The sequence below is a fragment of the Morone saxatilis genome, unplaced genomic scaffold (assembly GCF_004916995.1).
Source record: "Morone saxatilis isolate NCDOM2014 unplaced genomic scaffold, NCSU_SB_2.0 Contig14, whole genome shotgun sequence".
In the NCBI taxonomy this organism is placed as follows: Eukaryota; Metazoa; Chordata; class Actinopteri; family Moronidae; genus Morone; species Morone saxatilis.
Window position 1 is genome coordinate 12205126 of NW_023339696.1, and position 21052 is coordinate 12226177.

The 21052-nt window shown below is 41.8% G+C and overlaps 2 protein-coding genes across 4 annotated transcripts in view; one reads left to right on the plus strand and one right to left on the minus strand.

Moving 5' to 3' along the window:
- LOC118323534 (mitochondrial import inner membrane translocase subunit tim16-like) overlaps window positions 1-21052 on the minus strand; it is a 106165-nt gene that overhangs the window by 20657 nt on the left and 64456 nt on the right. The gene's annotated exons all lie outside the window — the stretch shown is intronic.
- The window catches only part of vasnb (vasorin b), a 24025-nt gene continuing 11238 nt past the window's right edge, over window positions 8266-21052 (plus strand). Inside the window, exons 1-2 of one of the 2 annotated variants that reach the window (XM_035655527.1) lie at window positions 8374-8500; window positions 15646-15707. The gene's annotated coding sequence lies outside the window, so the exon portion shown is untranslated. Of the gene's footprint in view, window positions 8501-15645; window positions 15708-21052 lie in introns of both variants that reach the window. The other variant, XM_035655528.1, reaches the window with a different exon arrangement.

Below are 21052 nucleotides of genomic sequence, written 5' to 3' on the forward strand. Positions count from 1 at the left end.
TTTCCACAGAAAGTCAAGTACAACTGCATAAATTCAATAATAATCTATAAAGAGAAAAATAAGTTATAAATTAAGGACATGATGAAGTGAAGTGAACTAAAAATGGGCAAAAGAGGTGTGTACACAATATATAGATAATACACAGCCTTCTCAGACGCAGGCTTTGATCGATTTTATCACAATATGCAAATTACCCATCTGGAAGCACAAGGCTGACCTGGTGTGACCTGAGCCGCATAGTTGCTCTCATCCCTCTGATAGAGTTTCTGTTATAGTACTAATACAGCAGTGCTGTCATAGTGAACATACTGTAGCTAAGCTGAAGTCACTTTGCTTCCCGTACTAAACCACAGGCATGCTGCTGTTACTCAATACCTGACATACCAGAGTGCAGGGTGAGAGTAAGACTGAGAGGTAAAGTAAGGAGGGAGCACAACAGGGAAGGTAGGAAAGAACAAAATGAAGGAAGAGGGAAGAGGAGGAGGGAGGAGTTATTCTAAACGAGGAAAGGCAAATAGTGCACTGCAACCTACCATAACACCCTTCCCTGCAAATGTCCACAGAGACATTCATGTGTATCGTGCAGAAGCCTCATTCCAGCCTGATAAGGATGATTAGCAAATTGATCACTTGATGCATAATACAGATTGTATAATAAATATTCTGCTGATATAGTTTTTAGTTTTAGAAACTCACCAAAACCATCTTTGTTAGTCTTTCCACTGTTTCAACAATTACCAACTCTGCTTTGGTAGAATAAAAATCCTTAATTCACAGATGTAGATGAGAAAAACTGTAGCTTCAGTTGCTCTGCTGCACACAGAGAGACTCACTTGCACTAATATGCGTGTGTGGCCAGCCCGGCTTTGTAAACAAAGCACAGACCGGCTGGGATAGCAACACAAGGGAGTGTGACGTCATTCTCTGCTCAAGACACCATTACTCCACTAGATCTTTACATAGCAAATAGTTTATTTGCTGCAATATTAAGGTTAGAAATCATATATACATAACCTTTAAACTCAGATGTAAGGCAGAAAAACTAGTGTCAAACTCTGCACATACATCATTCTGCACAGTGAAGCTCAAACATCCATTAAAAGTAACAAACACATTTCAGTGAGGAGGGGGACATAAATGTAAAAAGAGGCAGAGAGAGACAAAAAAAGAAAAAACAAATAATGAGAGAATAACAAGAAATTTAAAATAAAGAAGCAACAAATGCACAAAAAAAGCCTAAATAAATCTCAGTGTCCCACCTCAGTTAATGACGATGATGGGAAAATGCCACTTCTGAATGTCCCCCTGAGTAACCGGGGGATGGGAGGTCATCCACACGCTTACCCCCCCCCACCCAACCTCTTCCCCTTGGATGTCACCCCTTCTCCTTTAGCCCTCTCTGCACTCTCTCCTCTTCTATCACTCTTATCAGAGCCCCAGCGATAAGCAGAAATCCCTCTTTTAACGCAAGAGAGAACCGATGTAACTGCTCTATCCACAAAATGCAAGATACCACAGCTGACACAGCACCCACATGTGCCTAGTTTAAAGACTGTGAAGCCTAAATCGCAACGAAAAATACAAATCACACAGTTCCTATGGTAAACATGTTCTCAATCGGCTCGTTAATACAAGTTGGTAAACCCAGTATTGTTTTCATGATGGATTGCTCATCCTTTCAACAATAAAAATGTGCACTAATGGCTTGTCCAGCTCAGAGGCATGCAAGGCCCAGCTGTGCTGTCTGTCTTTGTCTCTCTCCTTAATGAGAAGTGCCAGCGTGTGCAGAGTCAACAGACTAGTAAACCCCAAAGTGAACTACGGTCTGACCTCTCTAGGTCTCTGTGTGTTCACTGTCTCGCTCTCCTCTGCGTGAAACAAACTCCTGTAATCATTAAAAGTTTAGTGTACAGATTCTTGAGGTCTTTGTGTTGAGGGCCTTTTCATGTTGTTCACTGGCATAACTAGCTCACATGAAGCTCTCAGCTTGCTCCAATGAGACCCAAATGTCATGGCAGTGTCCACAGGGAAATGACAAAAGCCCCAAATCATAATAATAATAAAAAAAGCACAAAAACAAAACGATAAACAAAGCGACAAACGGGAGCCAGAAATGTTTCATATTATGACATCCTGTCTATGTTTTCCAAAGCAAGGTCTGTTACCACAGACTGTCTAACGCTCCCCTCTGACTGACAAATGAAGAGAAAGGGCAAAATTGTATTTTGGGTGAGCACCTCCTGAGCCCTCTTCACCCTTAAACTGAACTTTAATTTGGGACATATATTCCCCCATGAGCAACTTTGGCTCCAATTAACCAAAGATGAACTACAGTAGGTAAACAAGATAATAACACGTGCACTTGGTTTTAATAGTGTTATATTTAAATGGTTCCTCTATAGAAGACAGCTTTATGAGGAACAGATTGACTTATAATGGGTAAAGCTGGCAAGAGAGGACAGATGGGAAGAGTCAACAATTCACTTTTATCTTATCCAGCGCATTTGATAATAACATTATGCGTTTGTTCTCACACAGTGACAACTTCTGCTTTGACTACACTCATTTTCCCCCTCTCTATTGACCGTATTTCTTTGCCGCGTCCAGGTTCCCATAGCAGCCTCACTAATTAACCATGGATGTTCCCTAGCCTTTCTCTCTCCCTTCCCAGGTTTCATCTCTTCTGCGCGGCACTCCTTCCCACAGACGTTTTGAAGAAAGGCAGCCCGTGGCCTCGCGAGGAAGGCCCCAGTCGTGTCTCACGGCAGCCCACACATACTGCCGTCAGGGCAAATTTATGTGTGACGGGAAGACATGTAGTTGGTGGACGGAAGGGGATGGCATGCATCTGCACAAAACACACATGAACAGAGATACCAATACATATGCAGATATTCTAACAAAGAACATACTCTAGCCTCTAAAAGGACAGAGAGAGAGGCTTGGAGAATAATGAGCTGGGTTCGAGTTGGGACTCCATCAGAAAATAACCCAGGACGATCATTCCCAGGCTTTCCTAATGGTGAAGCAGTGCATAATTCCCAGAACCATTCCCACCCTCCTGTGTTTGTGCTCGCCAATTGTGCTGTATATTGCAAGATAAGACTAACGCTGTAAATTCCAATACCACTTATGTAATAAGTTGATGTTAAAGGAGCAGCCTGCTAAAAAAAAATATAAAAGCAATCACACATTAAAAGTTCATAGGATCACCAAAATAAAGATGTTCGGCCCCAAACTTCCAACCCAGCCTTTTCAAAATCTGGATAATGTCTAGAGTGCCCAGAAAAAAGAAAAGAAAATGTCAATAATTTCTCTCAATTGAGCTCAAGCTATAATTATTTGCATCCCACAGCAGCAACTGGTCTTCTTCCAGTCCACCACAGCTTTGTCACTGAGGAAAGATTAGCACATTATGACAAATATTTTAGGTGAAAAGTGCCCTTGTGTGGCTACAAAATGTGCTGCGCAAGCTGTTTTCAGATATTTGATGGACACTATGTTCTGTTTTTGGAGACGTAAAAAAATCATCCCGCCAACTTCAACTTCTCAAAAGAAGGCATGTTTGTTGTTTCAACTGACAATGTGGGACTAACCGAATAAGTGAAATGTCATTTTGTGGTGAACTATTCTCTTAAACTTGCTCTCATTCTCACTGACTCTTCATATCTCTCCTGCAGAGACTCTTGTTTGTTGTCTACTAAACTCACGAGCTCCTACTTCTCAAAAGTAAGAACCCACAGGCATGTTGTGAACAACAAAACACGTATACCTCAAACCAAGACACATGCTGGTGTTTTCTGAATAGATCTACAGATGTGATCATGGAGGGTGTGACTGTGTAGTATGAATATAGTTGTGTCTTCATGGTGGTCTGTGTTTGTTCCATGACTGGGTGTCTCCTTGGCAAGAAGGTGATGTGGTGATAGGACACAGGACCAAGGACAACCCTAAAGTATATGATGTATTCACTCTCCAGCAACCTTAACATATTTGCTGGACAATATAGCACACAAAAACCAGGTGAAAAAGGTAAGAAAGTGGGAATTTTCCACAAGAAAGGAACTAGTGTCATACAGCCAAAACAAAACTATCCTATAATCAAACCAGAACAAATTGTCACTGTTAAGTGAAAACACTCTGACTCTGTTAAAAAATATAATTGGTCATATGAAAATAAAAAAGCCATTTTGTTAAGGATAGCTTTGTCCAAAAGTGCACTTAATGGGAACAAGGTTTTAACAATTAAAAATGCATGAATAAGCATACCGGACAGTAGGTGGATTTTCAGCCACCATCCAAAAACCAGAGTGGAGGCTTTGAAATTTTTAAAAACATCTCGAAATGACACAAAGGTTTTTTGCTTGACTTGGGTGGAAAAGTTCCAACAAAGGCAAATTACAACAAACTGACCTAAATGTTACACACTGGACTTTTAAAGGAACTCACCTGTAAAATGGCCACCACCAGCTGTTTATCTAAACAAAAACAGCTCCCAATAATCGGAAAATAGTAGTGGATTGAAACACGCATTAATTCCCATTTTCATTTTGGATGGAAACCTGGCTTGTGAAAACACCTTTGGCAGGCAGGACACAGACTGTTTAGTCAGTTTATGGTCAGTTTAGCCTTTCTCCTAAACTCTGTTTTATTCTTATTTTCATCAGTCACAAATAAAATATAAAATATAATACTCCACTCATCTGCTGAAAGTGGAAAGTTTCTCTGTGCTCAACTGATTTTAAGGGGCGGGGTCTATGAGCATGATCTGTGAAATCACAACTAATCAAGTCAAACCTTGTCCAGTATGCAAATCATACAATTGGGATGTAGAAACCACCAGTGCACATACACCAGGAATGGACTTTACAGTGAAGTAAGAAACACCTTTAAAAGAAATTAACTAAATTTACATATTCATAGATTCTGTTATTTTTAATAAGGTAGAAGGAGTAGATGCATTTTTTGCAGGTTTTGTCTCTTGTGGATCTTTATATATGAAATCTAGGTCACACTATGCATCTTTGACTTTTCAGAAGTGTACCTCACAACGCTTTAATTTCAAACAATAAATCATTTGTGGATCTTTAGTGATGCAGACTAGAACCATAAATGTTAGGCAAAGCTGAACTTGAAATAACGGTGAGCCACAACAGTTACCATATATCACGGAGGCAAGAAAATGATTAAGCAAATGTGAGAAACAATAAAACAGCCAAAAACAAAGAGGATTACTAGGGTGGGGAAAGAGACACAGATGAAAGTCTGCCGGTTGACGAAATACTTCAGCACGAGTCTGCACACACACACCTAATAAATCTGCACATAAGTGAATGAAATAAAACCTGAAAGAACAAGTGGTAGCGCAGAGAGAGGTATTTCCAAGAAAACTGACAAGAAGAAGAAACCACTGTCACATCCCGATAAAAAAAAAAACCCAGCTGTGTGGCTAAGTGCCCCAAGCTTTAAACCGTTAGCAGGCTGCGGCTGGCTCAGCAGCAAACCAGTGTTTTACTGGTTCCCCTGGGCAGTGTTATCGAGCAAGTATGCCGCCTCGCCATCTTTTACAGAGCCAGAATGATTAGGAACCCAACGTGCTGACGGCACATGCAGTAATGCTGTTAGACTGTGATTTATACCCCTTGTTAGCCTGCAACTGTCCTGTAATGTACAAATAAGTGGAGCAGACTACAACAAGGCTTTCGTGCTCTGGTCATTTAACTGCAGAACAGTGGTCTGGACTTAAATCTTGATGAGTGTCGTGTAACAGTGTACATTTAGTTATGTTGGATAGCGTAATAAAGTTGTCATGCATGTAATGAGTGGAACACTTCTTTGCATTTTTTTTTCAAACTGTTTAACAATAGACTGCTGTGTGTGTTGAGCTGAGATGATATCTGGTTGTTTTTGTGACATGTTAAAGAACTTGTTTTGTTGTGTTATATATGCTGCTGAATAAAGGTGAATCCATTTAAAGGTTCAAATTTTATAAGTTAAAGGTTATGATAAATTTTAAGCAGATATGTAGGCCCACTCTTGGAGGACCCCTTTAAAATGTATTAATAATAATGTATTCATGTCACTGAGGACACCCAGCTCTATATTTTGTCTGTGAATATAGGGAAGTTTATATACTATAATTTCACAAAAAGTACACCTTGTGGGTTTTGAAGGCTGATTATGATAGTGTAGGCCAACCATGTCTTATTTTGTAAAATATTTTGTGTCCCTACTGATAGAGGAATAATTAAATTCTATAAAAATTCTATTTTAAAAAATGTGAAACACTTATTATTAACTCTGAAACTAAAATAAAAGATACTAAATTGCATCTCGGCATATTAAATTATATCGAAATTGTTCAAAATTTGGCATATTTCATAATTTGATGTCTTGTGTTTACTGATTATAATGCTTAAAATGCTTAAATAAAGAATTAAGTTAAGTAGAAGTTAACACTGTCATCCATCTATTGTGCATGTTGCCATCCAACATTGTATTTCTATTTATTTATCTTATTGTGACAACCAGTTGTGGCAACATTCACTTCATGCTGACTTTGCTGACATGCTGAATTTGAAATGGTGATCAGCAGTTTCCAGTCTGTAGGTAAGTCTTTGAGTACCTGAGCTCTGAAGATGCTGGTCCTTCTCACCATCCAACACACACAAGCTCTGAATGACTAAGATAAGTAACGCACTGTCAGTGTTGCCTGGATAACCTCAATGCTGGTCTGAACACCTACCAGTTTGGACACACAGGATCCCCTTATTTACTCAGAGAGTGAGCAAGCAAATGAAAGGGAGAAACAGAGATAAGCAGAGCACGAGAGCTAATTTTGTGAGCCTCGTACATGGGTGATAAAGTACAACGGAGTAAGATTTATTTCTTACCCCTTCTTTATTTCTCTTGAACACGTAAAAAACTCGACTGGGTATGACTGAGGAGCTACATCTGGACCCTGCAGGACATGCGTGAAATCATTTCTCTATTCCTGCAATTTACTGTAATGCCTTGCAGATGGTACCGTGCATGTGTGTGTGCGTGTGTGTGTGTGTGTGTGTGTGTGTGTGTGTGTGTGTTACATGTACTTACTCCTACAGTAGGAGCAGGGGGAAAAGGAGCAGGAGACAGGCGTGAGCCACAGACTGTGTGGAGACTGCTATCAGAAAGTAAACTGTACAAAATACATAAGCACGGCTCAACAAGTGGAACTTAAGTGTCCCTTGTCCAGTCTGAGGGTGGGGGTGGTTACAGGATACACGTGCGATGGCCTCGAGGCCAGAGAGAGATCTGTTTGTTGAATCTTTTTCTCTCCGCCTTTAGCACAAGAGAGTGTGACATCACCGCAAGGTTAAATTTGGCCTGGTTTCAATTATTTTTTTAAACAATTTCTTGTCAACATGTGAGACAAGAAAGCGTCTCCATAAACTTGCGGGTCAAAACAAACAAATATATCAACAAATATTAGAGCAGTGTACACAAGGGTTTAGGGTTCTGGTTGATTCTGTGACATGTGGCTAAAAGTAAACATCAGAGGTGACACAGTTCTGAGAGCTATCACCTTACTGTACCTTGTTGGGACTGGCTGACATTGAAATAGGCTGCCAGCTGCCGACGGGTAGCTTGTCACTGGCGTTAGGAAGTATTCAATAGCTTTCTCAGCTTGAAGGTGCAGCCTCTGTAAATGAAGCGACCATATGTGCTGAAGTACACTGCACGTACGTGGTGGAGGCAATTGACAAATCCCTCACATGTCAACAGCCAGATAAAGTGTGGGAGAAGATACATTTAATTGATAGATATTGACATAAATAGAGGAAACAACTTTCTTTTTTAGTTTATCATCAATAATATTATCAATACTTAACCACAAATATTGTATATGTATTTTAGTATAAAAGTAAGCATAATGCTGAAGCCTATAGACACTTGCATATTACTCTGCAGAGGGGCTGAATAAAAAGCCAACAAAAAAACAACAACAAAGCAATTACTAATAACTAAGAAATAGTAATTTAAATGAACAGTAAATAATCAAACCAATAATGAGTCTTGCTTAAAACAGGTCGTGCAGGTAGGCATTAAGATGTGGCAAACTGAAAGCAGGCTGGAATGTCTTTCCTTAGCACTCAGCCAAGCTGCCAGGTTGATTGCTCCTCTCCGGTCTGTGCAGCAGTGCGCTCTGGTGCGGTGCGCCTCGCCCCTCCCATCCCTCCGCTTACACTCTCCTCTGTGCTCACCAATAAAGCGCTTTTTGTCCAGAGAGTCCGCACTTGAGCGCATTCCTTGACGTGGAGGTCGGTGTACCTCTCCAAGGATTTGATGAAGCCCGTTTGTTTAAAAGTTTAATACGTTCAAAGAAACTTTTTTTTGAGAGAGAGAGAGAGAGCGCACGCACGGAAAGCTACAAGGTCTGGAGTTATATCGGTGAACTGCTCCGTTTGGAGAAAGACAGAAGCGCGACTGCGCTCACAATTTCACTGCTTCGAAGTTCAGGGTGAGTTTCCTTCTTTGACATGGAATTTAGGATAAACATTTTATACTTTTCGGGCTATGACGGTTGGAACAGGATCAAGAAGTGCGTAAAGACGCGTGACCAGGGTTTTATTGACAAATGCGGTTGGGTGGAATAACTTTAGAAAAACTACACATTAACTGCACCACTTCACTGAATACTTTTTTGGAAGAAAATCCAACTTGTTATATGAATGATGTCCCTTTAAAAAGATACGCCACCAACGAGCAGTGCCGCTAATTAAAGTTGTGTTTCTGAACTCCCTTTATGGAAACTCACAAGAATGATCAAACAGTTTTCTGTTCTGCTCAACAGTAAGTTGATTATATTATAAAACGTTTTCTATGCTTTTAACAAAGGCTACAATGTGTTATTGTATTGATAACACGTAGTTTTTCTGTGAATGCTTACAGCATCCCTCTAAAATGCCCAAAAAATAAACTGTAGAACATCGTTGTAAGGCAACACGAACGCTCCACTTACTGGATGTACTAACAGGTTTTACCGGCGATGTGGGCGCCACTGATGCTTCACATCACCAGCTATTGACAATAAAAACAGTTCATCTGTATTTGGGAAATGCGTAAAACGCGAGCGTGTGCGCGGAGCAAACGGAGCCGTCGGGGCGGTAATGAGGCGGACTGGTGTTGGACCGCAGGACGCCGTGCAGCACGCAGGGGCCGAGCCGAGTGTCTAGACCGCAGCGAGCCGTGTTCGCCGCAGAAGACAGCTGTTTTGGACCCACACAGGGGGAACATCCCACAACAGAAAAGTTCAATAGGGACACAAGCGTTGAAAGATAAGGCAAAGTCAATTCCCCTATTTTAAAGGGTTTTAGCAGCATGGTCTCCAGCATGGGTGTATCTGGACAACATTTCCACTGTATATCTGGAGACAAGTGGAGGGTGACAGTGTCCAGGGTGAAATCTGGTCGATAACAGCTTCCATGTGTTATTTTATGTTTTTCAACACAAGACAATTGTCTGGCAGTTGTGGTGGATCGCTGCTTTTCATTGTAAATGCAAAAAATATTTTAAAGGAAATAAGGACTCAGTTGGGGATTGAAAACTGCCAATGCCAAGCCTGACTATCAGTGACGCTTTGTCTTTATGTGGTTTTATGCTCCCTTTACAACAAAAACAAATTGTTAGGAATTCATGAAGCCACTAAATAATGTGCAACCCCAAACGATGGATGGAAGACAAGAAAATGTCATAGCTTTGTAATACAGAATTGGTAGCCAAGTTTCAGCAGTAAGCATGATTGATGCCACACTACAATATTGAAGATGTCTATCAACAGCTGCTACTGTTCTAAACATTACTCCATAAGTTCATTATTATGACTACAATAAATGCTTGATTGAAGTGTGGACAAGTTCCAAAGACAGAGACATAGAGAGAACAACTCAATCATTAGATTTTTTAGCTGAAGGCGGTGCAGTGGAGAGACGGATGAAAGAAACACTGGCTCAGATGTGCAGAAAGGTACAGCAGAAATTAGAGAGACATCAGTTTCTTTCAGCATGTGTGCAGTAGAGCAACGAATGATGAGGCCAAATTCCTGAAAGATTAAATCTCTGAGTGACCTACTCCACCAATAAACTAACATCCAATAATGTGACGTGACTCAACACGTTTAAACCAATCTCTGTTCAAAGTGAAATTACAAAAAACTGTAATTGCATTTGTTTTCTTTAGATAATATGATTTTATCTTTCCTAATATTATGCCAGTTTAAACTTTGATACTCCGAGATGGAGTATCATCTTGTGCCAAAGATTTTTAAACTTAACTTAACCTTAGAATTATGTGTTTGTACTCTGTTGCCTGGGTGATAACCACAGAAACTTGATCAAACCAGGCTTTGTTAGGGTTAAGGACGTAATCTCTGTAAAGTAACAGTGAAATGTAATAATTATTTATATATCATATTATATTTATTTATATATATATATAGGCCTTTGCGTAAGATACCTAATTCATGTAAGAACAGTCTTCTGACTGTGATCCCTCCAGCTTTCAGTCAGATTAACATCTTTTACACTTCCCCCACAAACAGGCACAGAAAATCGGCTAATCTTTCCTGGGGGCAAAACAGGCAATGTAAACTACTCCAATGGCCCCACTATTAACCCCTACACCAGTGTACTGCTTGTTTCCTCGCCATGTGTTTCCTCACGGGCTGTCATTATGCTATAGGAGAAGCTACTGTGTCATTGACAGTATAATAATGGTTGTAATTGGTTTATATTAGGCTACCAGACACAGCAGAGCAACCACAGGAGGCCAATTATCCGTCACTAATGTGGAGAACTTTCAGGCTACTATACTGCACAGATTGTAACACTTACAGTACAAGGGAGCAGTTGTGCCAGTGTAGTTATTTTGTGGAGCTCATTGCTTTCTGCTCTAGTGTTTCACTCTCCCCAGCCTCCACAGTAGTGTGTGTTTGTACAGTCACTTGTTGACAGTGAGACACTTACCACTGCTGAGAGACTGAGAGAAGCCCAAGTGGATGAATTATGTGTATGAGGATAGGGAGAGAGTCAGAGAGAAGAAATGAATCAAATAGAGTTAAATTCTTACTCTACCTTGCTATCTCTTTACCTGTGATGTAAAATTACAGCTTGTCAGAAATATGTCAAAACATATGGCAACACTTTGATGATGGATGTGTAATTGTGCATGCTAGTGTGACCATTAAGTGACACATATGCGCTCTGGGTGGATTATCTCTGCCCCATGGGACATTTCTTGCCCTTAAATGTTGGTCTGTGGACGGGAAGCATGACTAAGGCAAAGGAGACCTCTGTCATAAAACCCAATTTAAGCAATTAAGTGCAGGCCTGCTGTCACACCACTGTGACAGTGATGTGGTTACCACACTACCCATCCAGGATCTGGTTGCCAACATTGTGTCATCCTGTACTTTTATCTGTTTTTTATTTTTATTATTTTTTTTACAACATCAAGGCATTTCATTATCTGTACCAAAGAGCTTGAGTGGAAAAGAGCACTGATGTCTAAATCTGCTTCTGATGATGATTATTGACAGTTGTGGTCTTTCATTTGTCGTGTTGAGACATGACTAAAAAGATCTGCTGGACGTCTTACAGGAGCCTGTAAATCTACAAATGAACACAACTCTGTGTGTGTGGTTCTGTTCACAATGAATGTTGACACTCTTTCCTATTTCTTTCAAAAATGGTTAAGAGCAGAGGATTTTCACAGTGTGCATGGTATCGCCAGAGCTCTGTTTTACGCCAACTAGGGGCAGTGCCTGAAGCATCTTACACTCTGCATCAGAGGGATTAGGGGGTTAAAAGTCAGGTGCTGAGGCGAGGAGGCCAGGGAGGAGAGGAGGAATATAGTGAGGTGGAGGTAGGAGAGGAGGATAAGAGTGGGGCACTCACACAACAGGCAGAGAGAGGGGAGTCGACAGGGCAGAAAGTTGGAGTAAGTGTGTGAATGTGTGTGTGTTTGCTTTTCTCAAGGCTGTTCTATGTGAAAGTGAGGGCTCATCACAATTAGCAAGGAGTCTTTGGGAGTGGGAGATAGAATTCGGGATGTACCTTTTCTTCCACCGTTAGAATTAAAGGCTTCAGTGTGCCCTTCCTCAGGTGCTGAGCTGGAGCAGCTCTCTTGAAGAGGCGACTTAAATAAAACCCCCGGCTTCAAAGGCCTCAGCCTCACACATCAATGCTGACCCAGCGGTATGCGGAGGCAAACCCCAGCCCGTACGCCTGCCAAGCTAAATTGAAGAAGAGCTTGCCGATGCAGCCAAATGATGCGTTCAGAAGAACCACTTCAAAACCTTGCATAAATATACACACACATGCGAAGGGATCTGAGGGCTTTGGAGTGCCCCAGCTTGAGCTCAAACCCCAAATAACTTCTGTCCTCCGTGTCCACAGACACACACACATGCTCGCTGTCATCAGATTGTTTTTTTTTTTTACCAGTTTGTCTATCTTCTAAAGCAGATGACCGTCTGATTCCTCATAAAAGAAAGGACTCTCAAGCATTACATTAAATGAAACCCTGCTATATATATATATATATATATCTATATTTTTTTTTTTTACTTCTCACTCTGGTTGGAAAATCTTTCGAAAGCCAAAAAATCCCCCAAATTCCAAAACAAACTCCAGTAAAGTATTTGGGGAGAAGGAGCTGAGTGAGAGACAGATGGAGAATGAGAGAGAGGGAGAGAGAGGATGAGAGGGAGGATGCTCATCCCAGAAAGCCACCACAAATTGCTGCATTTCAGTGGGCCCGTAAAAAAAGAGAAATGGCTCTTAATCTAAGGTTGTAATTACCTCTGGCCAGCACTGTAATTAGGAAATGAGCCTTGAACCAGATCTTACTGGGCAAGAGCAAAGCAAGGGCACACACACACAAACACACAAACACACACACACACACCTATACTGTTTGACCAAAACCAAACTCTCTCTCACTTTGAGAGGAAGGTCAAATATTAAACCACTGAGATGAACATTAACTTTTAATGTTTTACCGAATATAGATTGGATGATAAGACGTGATGTGTGTGAACCTGTGGGTTACCTGTGTGTCAGCTCGCCTTCAGGTGACACCAAGTGTCAGTGACTGCGTACATCACCCAAAGTGACATTCACACACACTCTTCTGTCGGCACGTACACACAGAGCAGCGCGATGTCGATGCTGGAGCTCTGTGGTCCCCTTTTGCTTAATGTCTATTTCCGTCGCAGCCAGGGACACAAATAGTGTTTTTATCTGCTGCTGTCTGCACTGTTAGAGAGTGAGAGGCAGCCTGAGAGTGAAAATCTGTGCATGCATACGTGCAATGCCTGCATGTGTATCAGAATGCCACCAGGTATCAGTTCAAATCTCAATCACTCAACGCTGTAATCAACAGCCGAGCGGTTGTGACAGTGCCACAAGTCACGGCTTGTCACCAGTGTACATGTTCAATATACAAGGAGCAGAGTGTAAATATCAAGTAAGGCAGCGCACCTACAGCAAAACACAAAGCTTTTCTCTGTTTATCCCACTCATCATCTGCAGGTTCAGGGTTTGGACTGGTGTTTTGAGCTGTAATTTGGACAAATTGTTGGCAGTTCTAGATGATGCCACTACAAAGTGGTTCTAACATTAAGGCCAGACTTCTCAGCTTTGTTCTGCTTTGGGAGCGATTAAACCAGATGGGGAAAAAGAAAGGGAGTGACACAGAGAGAGAAAAGGAGAAACAGAAGAGGCGAAGGGTGAGGCGATATTTATGTTTTACAGATGAACACAGAGGAAGAAAGAAAATTACAGTGGACAGAAAGGCTGAAAAGTATCAGTCCTCTAAAAAAGGGAATGCGGGAATGACAAAAATAGCTCCTTCAAAAGAAAATAAATATGAAAGTAAACCAATAATGGTGAAAAGAGAGAAAATAAGAGGTGCTGGCAGGTTAAAAGATACTACGAATGATTTGGCAGTGCGCAGTCTGTACAAATTAAAGACCAAATCTCTCATGGAAAGATGTGGAAGAGGCAGCCTCAGCTATTAAGGCATACCAAGACAGGAATATTGTTGTCGAGTTTTGTCTTTTTAAAAAGTGCTACAGTCATTCGTGGAGCTGTGCGGTAGAGATGATTTGCATCTATTTTGAGTGTCGAGTTCCACTTTGAAAGCTAAATATTTACAGTGCAGTCAAGGGATTGTCTGAGAGGGAGACACAGTGACCTCGGGAAACTGACTGCGGCAGGGTCAGCGCACTTGAGGCCCCACACTTAGCAGTTACACAAGGAAGATCAGTCGCCCCTGGGTGTGGTGCCCCACTAGCAAGCATTGCATTTACTTGTACGGACCAGCGAAATGTATGCACTCTTAAACACGTATACAAAAAAGCATGCACAAAAGCCTGTGTGTAGCAGTGCAAAATACTCTGCAGGGTGACTCAGAGATATGCAATTCGAAATGAGGTTTTAGGTGTTACACAATCAGGTACACCACGTGATTTAGTCCTCATTCTGCTTTCCACCTCCACGGACTGTTTGACTCAGGGGTTAGGGATATGAAATATGGCGTAAAAACACTGTGCTGTACAAACAGAAGAGAAAAAGAAAGAAATACCGCATCTCAGATAATTATCTCCGAAACTGTTTTATGAGCATGCCTTAAATCAATTAAATGAAAATGAAAAAAGTCTGCCATTATAAAGAAATGTGGGGTCTGCTCTTAGCCAAACATCTCCGACTAATAAAACATCTATCCAGTGGTCACTTTGTATGTGGGTTTTCCCGAAAGCGTCTCATATTTATGATCCCATAACCATGCTCAAAAATAACATTCAATACTAGTTTGTACTGGATTTATACAAAGCAACAAACATAGGAGCACACGCACAAATCGTTCTGTGGTCATGGATAATGAGCGATGCTAATCATTAGAAACACACAAAAAATGTGGTCAGTTTGGGCCCTGCCAGCTGCTATTGCATAAAACTAAAGCGGTTTGTTGGCTTTGCCACATCGTTAGCTTATCTTATCACACGAATCAGACACACACCTACTCAAAACTCTAATTGAGCAAAAGCATATACCTGCTTTTAAAATTGTCCAATGAGGTCAAATTTTAGTCTTTGTAGGAAATATCAACCTGTATCACTTTTACATTATTAACCTTTGATGCTCGTTTGAGGCAACACGCCACTCAACAGCTTATGAGGGTGAAACTCAATTAATCTTGCAGATCATACCAGAAACCAGTGCTATAAACACAGTACAACATATAGTGGTTAAAAAAAAAGAAGCATGGAAGAGCTTAAGTCAATGCTCTACACAGTCACTCTCAGGCCACAGCTGATGAGCTGATACCACAGGACAAGAAGCTGACAGAGTGGAGAGTGGTCGGCCTGCATTCTTCCTCTCCCGCTCTGTCATTCTCTTGTGCTGCCACACGGCCTGCCAGCGCTCAGCACGCTCCCGCACACAGCTGGAATCCAACCAATTAACAGAGAAAAAAACTTCCTGTTTGGCTTGGGCCATTAACAATGCATGACAGGGGGGCTAGATCCCAAATAAGTGGAGAGGAGAGGAAAAACTTTGCAACGTATTTGGCTAATAGACACAACTGTTATGGTGTTATTTCCAGGGAAAGAAGACCTGAAACCAAGAAAGGTGGAGCGAGAGTAGAGGAGGAAGCTTCTTCACTGGGTGAGTGAAGCATGAAATTAAATATGACAGTTTTATTAGTAATTGTGTCATTATGCATTAGATGTGGCAAGCTACTATAATACAAACATACTGTTAACATCAGGAATAATTCTTCATCATAATACAAAAAAAACAACAACCCCAGACTGATGTTTATTGTAAGATAGATTACACCAGCAATGTTGTATTTTTGACACGCGTCATAATAGTGCCCTTCTTTGAATATTTGCATTCAGAAACCCAAACCACACGCTGTTGGCGGTCCTTATTGTGTTAACCGTAACACCCTGCTTCCTCAATAGAGTCCTTTCACACAACTCTGAGCCTCTTAACAAGACTGGCAGGAGAACAAGAGCGCCTCTCTTAACACACACACACACACACACTGCATTTAATAGATACAGGGTTACAGACAGAGGGAAAAGGAAAAGAGAGAATGGAGGAAGTTATGGTGGAGTTATGGTGTTGTGGCAGAAGTGGGTTGAATGTAGACTTCTTGGTACATGTAACCTTGTAAACATCTATAGTGTGTCCATATTTTTCTTATTGTCAGCCATGAATTTATCCTTCTTTATTAGCAGGGTCCTAAATGTGTCTGCTCAGTATGGTGCGATACATTCTCAGAACTTTGTTCGGACAATAAAAACCTCATTCCTGTGCTGTGCTAGTTTTCAATGAGCTGTGACAGGGACTGTGTGCGCTTGTAAAGATGCACACATACATACACAGGTCGAGACCATAGCCTTGAGCCAATCTAGACGCACACGACTACTCTACTACTACTACTAATTGCCTTATAGCTCTTCTACCTCTCTCCGAGCAGCCCAGTCCTCCTCAGGGAAAATTCTCCATCGTGGGGGTTGACTTTTAGCTGTAACACATGCACATGTTCCTCAGTTTAAGGAATTTGCGTATGGTGTGTCTGCTTGCTTGCTGTAAATTATTTGCTATACACTGGCTCCGTTTCTGCCTTAATCCTGGAGTGTCAACATCAAAGTACACATCGGCTCTTTTTCTGCTTTAATCCTGGAGTGTCAACATCAAAGCCTGTACACACTGATGAATTACAGCAGACTCGGATTTCCTTTGTGTGTGTGTGGGTGTGTGTGTTTTTCCTGCCTTTTTCCTGAGTGCTGATGACTACACATATCTGCCACACCTGATGTATGTGTTTGAAAATGCAGTAAAATACGAACATCCAAGCTGAATCCAAGCCACGTGTCTGCCTGTTAGCTGTCTGTGTTTCCCATTAATGCGAACTGTAGCCACGTGTGTTAAACTTCTGGACAACTTCTGGTGAAAAACTACACTAACACAATCCCCCCCCTGCAAACCATGCTGTTTTGTTTCTAGAAATTTCAATATGTTTCTTTTACCATTCAAGGCATCTATTTGTTTCCATTCATTTCCATAGAGTATGGAAATCTACTAACAGACTATTGAAACTAGAGTTGAAAACATCAAGTCTGGTTAGTAGTGGTGATTTCAGCCCGAGTCAACTGTTGTTTTACGGGGTAATGCAAAATCAAACTGAACAACTTCGCCAGGCAGATTCTGACTTACACCATATGCAGATCATGCTGCTAAATGCTTTCTGAAATTGGGGGGGGAGTACATATTGTATTGATTTTGAGAGTCCTAAGTAATGCACTATAAATTCCTTTAGGCACTTCACAGGATTGTTTCATTCAGCAGATTTATGCAATCCACAGTGTATACTGACAACCTAAAGGGAAAAGGAGGTTACAGAGGGCTCGCTTGTTTATTGCTCCACGTCTGTCACTACCCGCCTCCCCCTTTCTTCTCTCTCGCCTTGCTTGTGCTGGATATGAGGAATCATCTAGTAGTGCGCACCTGCTGCAGGCGAATTGTGTTGAGGGTCAATGTTGATGCCTTAATAGACTGTTGCTGAGTGATCTTTACACTCACTAAGATGAGGTGCTAGGACTCAGATGTTTAATCAGTCAAGTATGCAGGTCAATTTGCTAATCAAATGAGGGATTAAAGACTGATGTTGGCTCACGGTATCCTGTCATTTATCTGAGGATTTAATTCAATTTAATAGGATAAAGGAAATAACTAGTCTCCAGATATGTCTAACCCCACTTTAATTTACAAAAAAAAAAATCAAGTCCACATTTTGGTTTGCAAGGCACCCGAGGCCATGGAGTAGAGGCATGTCAGTGTTTGGGGGGGGGAAGTGAGACTGTGCTGCCTGCCACTTTAGCGCTGGCAGTAGTTTCACAATAAATTCCATTGTGACATCCTAATCAGCACCGGTGATCTCTATTTCACCTTTATCTTGTTTGTGTGGCACATGTCTGAGGTGTTTTTGTTTTTTTGTCAGAGGAAAAAGCCTGCAGGGCAGAATGACTTGAAAAATCACAAACGGTAACTCTCAGAAAAGGAGGGGTGTGGGGTTGGGGGCCTGAAAAACAGGTAGCACTGCACAGTGCCTCCCTTATAGATGAGGGTTATGGTATAGAAAAGATGAGTAAAGTTCCACTTGTGCCAGATTTACTGTACGTGCACTGTATTACTTGCATAGTGTCACTGACAACTAATTATAGACATAAATCTTCATTTTAAAGCATATTCAAGCCATGACACATGGATGAGGGACTGGGGAACAACAACCAATAAATCACTCATTTGTAAATCAATAAATCAGTTGCTTACTACCCCTACCTACTATTATCTTTCACACCTTTTATTGCCATACACATCAACAAAAAAATCTCACACAAAGAAGAGGTGGAGGTCATTCACTCCTCGTTTCACTGTTCAGTAACACTCGGCTGAATGTAGAAAGAGTACATTTTTGTATTTCCTGGCCTTCAAATATCTGGGCATAGTCCAACTGAAAAAATCTCCCTGTGCTAATAAGGTGTGAGCTTATGTGTGTTCTTTTCTAGTCTACAAGCTGCTATGTTGAACTAAATTTTAGGGAGGTAAACAAGTTGATGTTTACCTGTCAGCACTAGCACTGCTCCAAGTTTCTGTTTGCCGTCCCATTACTTCAGCCTTGAGCTCTCACAAGGTCTTCAGCCTAATGAACACTTTGACAGCTACATAGCTACCACGAGGCCCTGCAGGGGTGTTGTGGCAGATGGAGGAGACATGCCTTCATCAGATTCCTATCATGCTCTTGCCAGCTACATGAACGAACCTGAGAGAAAGGAAGGTGAACAGAGGAGCAAGGGGGCGACAAGGCGAGACGGGGGTTTTAGAAATATATGTGCGATGTGTCAAACAAGAGTGTCACCTGTTAGTTGTTTGACGCTTTGTAGGAATAACTATATGTGTGCACGTTTAATGACAGAGCTCTGACAGAAATGCAGTCTGACCACAGTACAGCACGCTCAAAGACTAAGTTGAAAGATGATCCAGATGTACGGAATGACAGGCAGACGGATAATTTGTTTCCTTAGTGAGTGCGTGTGACATTGTTTGTCTAACAATGATAGTCAGCCTGCCAGTCAGTGTGCCTGCCTGCCGCCTGACTCATACACACCCTCTGACTTAGTTGTGTTCCAGTTTGAACTCTTACACAGTGCAAAAAAGTACAAAGGTTCTTAAACAATAGCTTAAAACCAGTCAGTTATTACGGCTCGCTTACCACAGTTTTCTGAGCTTTAGAGAGCTTTTTATTCTACACAGTCGCTTAGCAGCAGTTTAAGTTAATGACATGAGTCCTTACAATGTGAGAAAGACTCCGATCTTCTTTAAGAAGAGTAGTGTATTCATCAGGAATAAAAAAAAATTTCCAAGCTCTGAGAGAAAAAATATTCTGTATTTCGTATCACGGAGATAAAGATCAGGAGACCAGGCTTCAAGCAATGCAGTAATGTTTAAGCTAGAATGAATGTCAGAGGGGTAGGCAAAGTGTCGGAGAGTGCAAATTACTCCAGGCTTGTGGCTGACTGATAAAACTGGTCCATCCAGCTACTACTAACCGCAAGCACACACACAAACATTTCCCTGTCCCTGCTCGAGGCCAGGTTCTCTCAGGTGTTTTTACAGATTGTCAAAAGCAGTCTTTTTTAAACACTGCCTATGACCAGTTCCCTTTGCATGTCCTTATTGGGAGAACAAAGCCCTGGACCACACTGCACCCAGGGTCAGTGAGCCAGTACATAGTGCACAGCCATAGTACAATACAGTTTGGATTCTGGGAGGACATGTGAATAGTTATGCACAGGATACGGAGGCACAAGCCAAGGCCTGGAGAGAGTCCAATTTTGTGACACTAGGATGTTGTATTTACTGTTTCCTGGTGATGTAGTCCTTTTGGACTCATCCGACTGTGACTACTGCAATGGTGCAGTTTGCTGCTGTGTCTGAGAGAAAATACAATATAAACAGTAAAAAGAGAGAGATAGAGTAAGAAAGGCAGAGAGGTGTTGTTTGAGTTTCTACGCCACTCGGTTGTGACTGATTCATGCTAGGTCAAAGATAGACACAGCAGAGTGGGTGTCATGCTGTTTAGGTCACCGACAGGCTGAGCAGCACAAGAGAGGCTGCTTGGACAAGTGATTTTACACAAGGCACAAGATTGACAAAAGTTGTTGTAGATGCAAACGCCACAGTGAAATCAGAAAACGGATGAAAGCATTGGTTGTCAGTGATGCACCGACAACCAATTGACATTGTTTGCGTCTGTGTAATGTGAGAGTCCTGCGATGACGATCTCAGACAGATGTGTTTGTGTGTGGCTATGAAAGAAATGTGACTGTGACCCCAGTGACTATCCTTCCCTAGAGGTCACAGGGCAGGGTGCACTGATGAAAGACGTGTGTCAGTGTTGAGACATAGCTTTCTGGGCAAAACAAGAGGACACTGTGTGTGTGTGTGTGTGTGTGTGTGTGTGTGTGTGTGTGTGTGTTTACACACTGAGAGAGAGAGACAACACATGAAGAGAGTCTACCTCAGCCAGTGCGTCCTCTGTCTCCCCTCATGTGTGCCTTTATAAAAACAAGTCTAGAATCTACAGCACCATCCGTCATATCCTTCAGCAATAAAACAAAAGGAAATGGTCCACATTTCCTTTTGGAACTCGTAGTGCCTGACCTTTGTGCTCTTAAAGCTCAGAGGAGGCAGAGCTAGACTGCAGACATGCTGTTGCTGAGCCCCAGTTCTGGTCTGGTTTGGCTGCCCGGCCGCCCACCTCTGCCTGCTCTGAGGCATGAGTGCACAGTCGGCTAAGTCTGAAGCCTTGGCGCGGTCGCATCATTTACTTAGACACACTCCAGAGGTTTTGGGTTTCATGCTGCCCTGGAGCGGGGAAAGCACCTGTTGTGGAGACGAAGACCATCAAGCTTCAGGTGTACGTGTGTGTGTGTGTG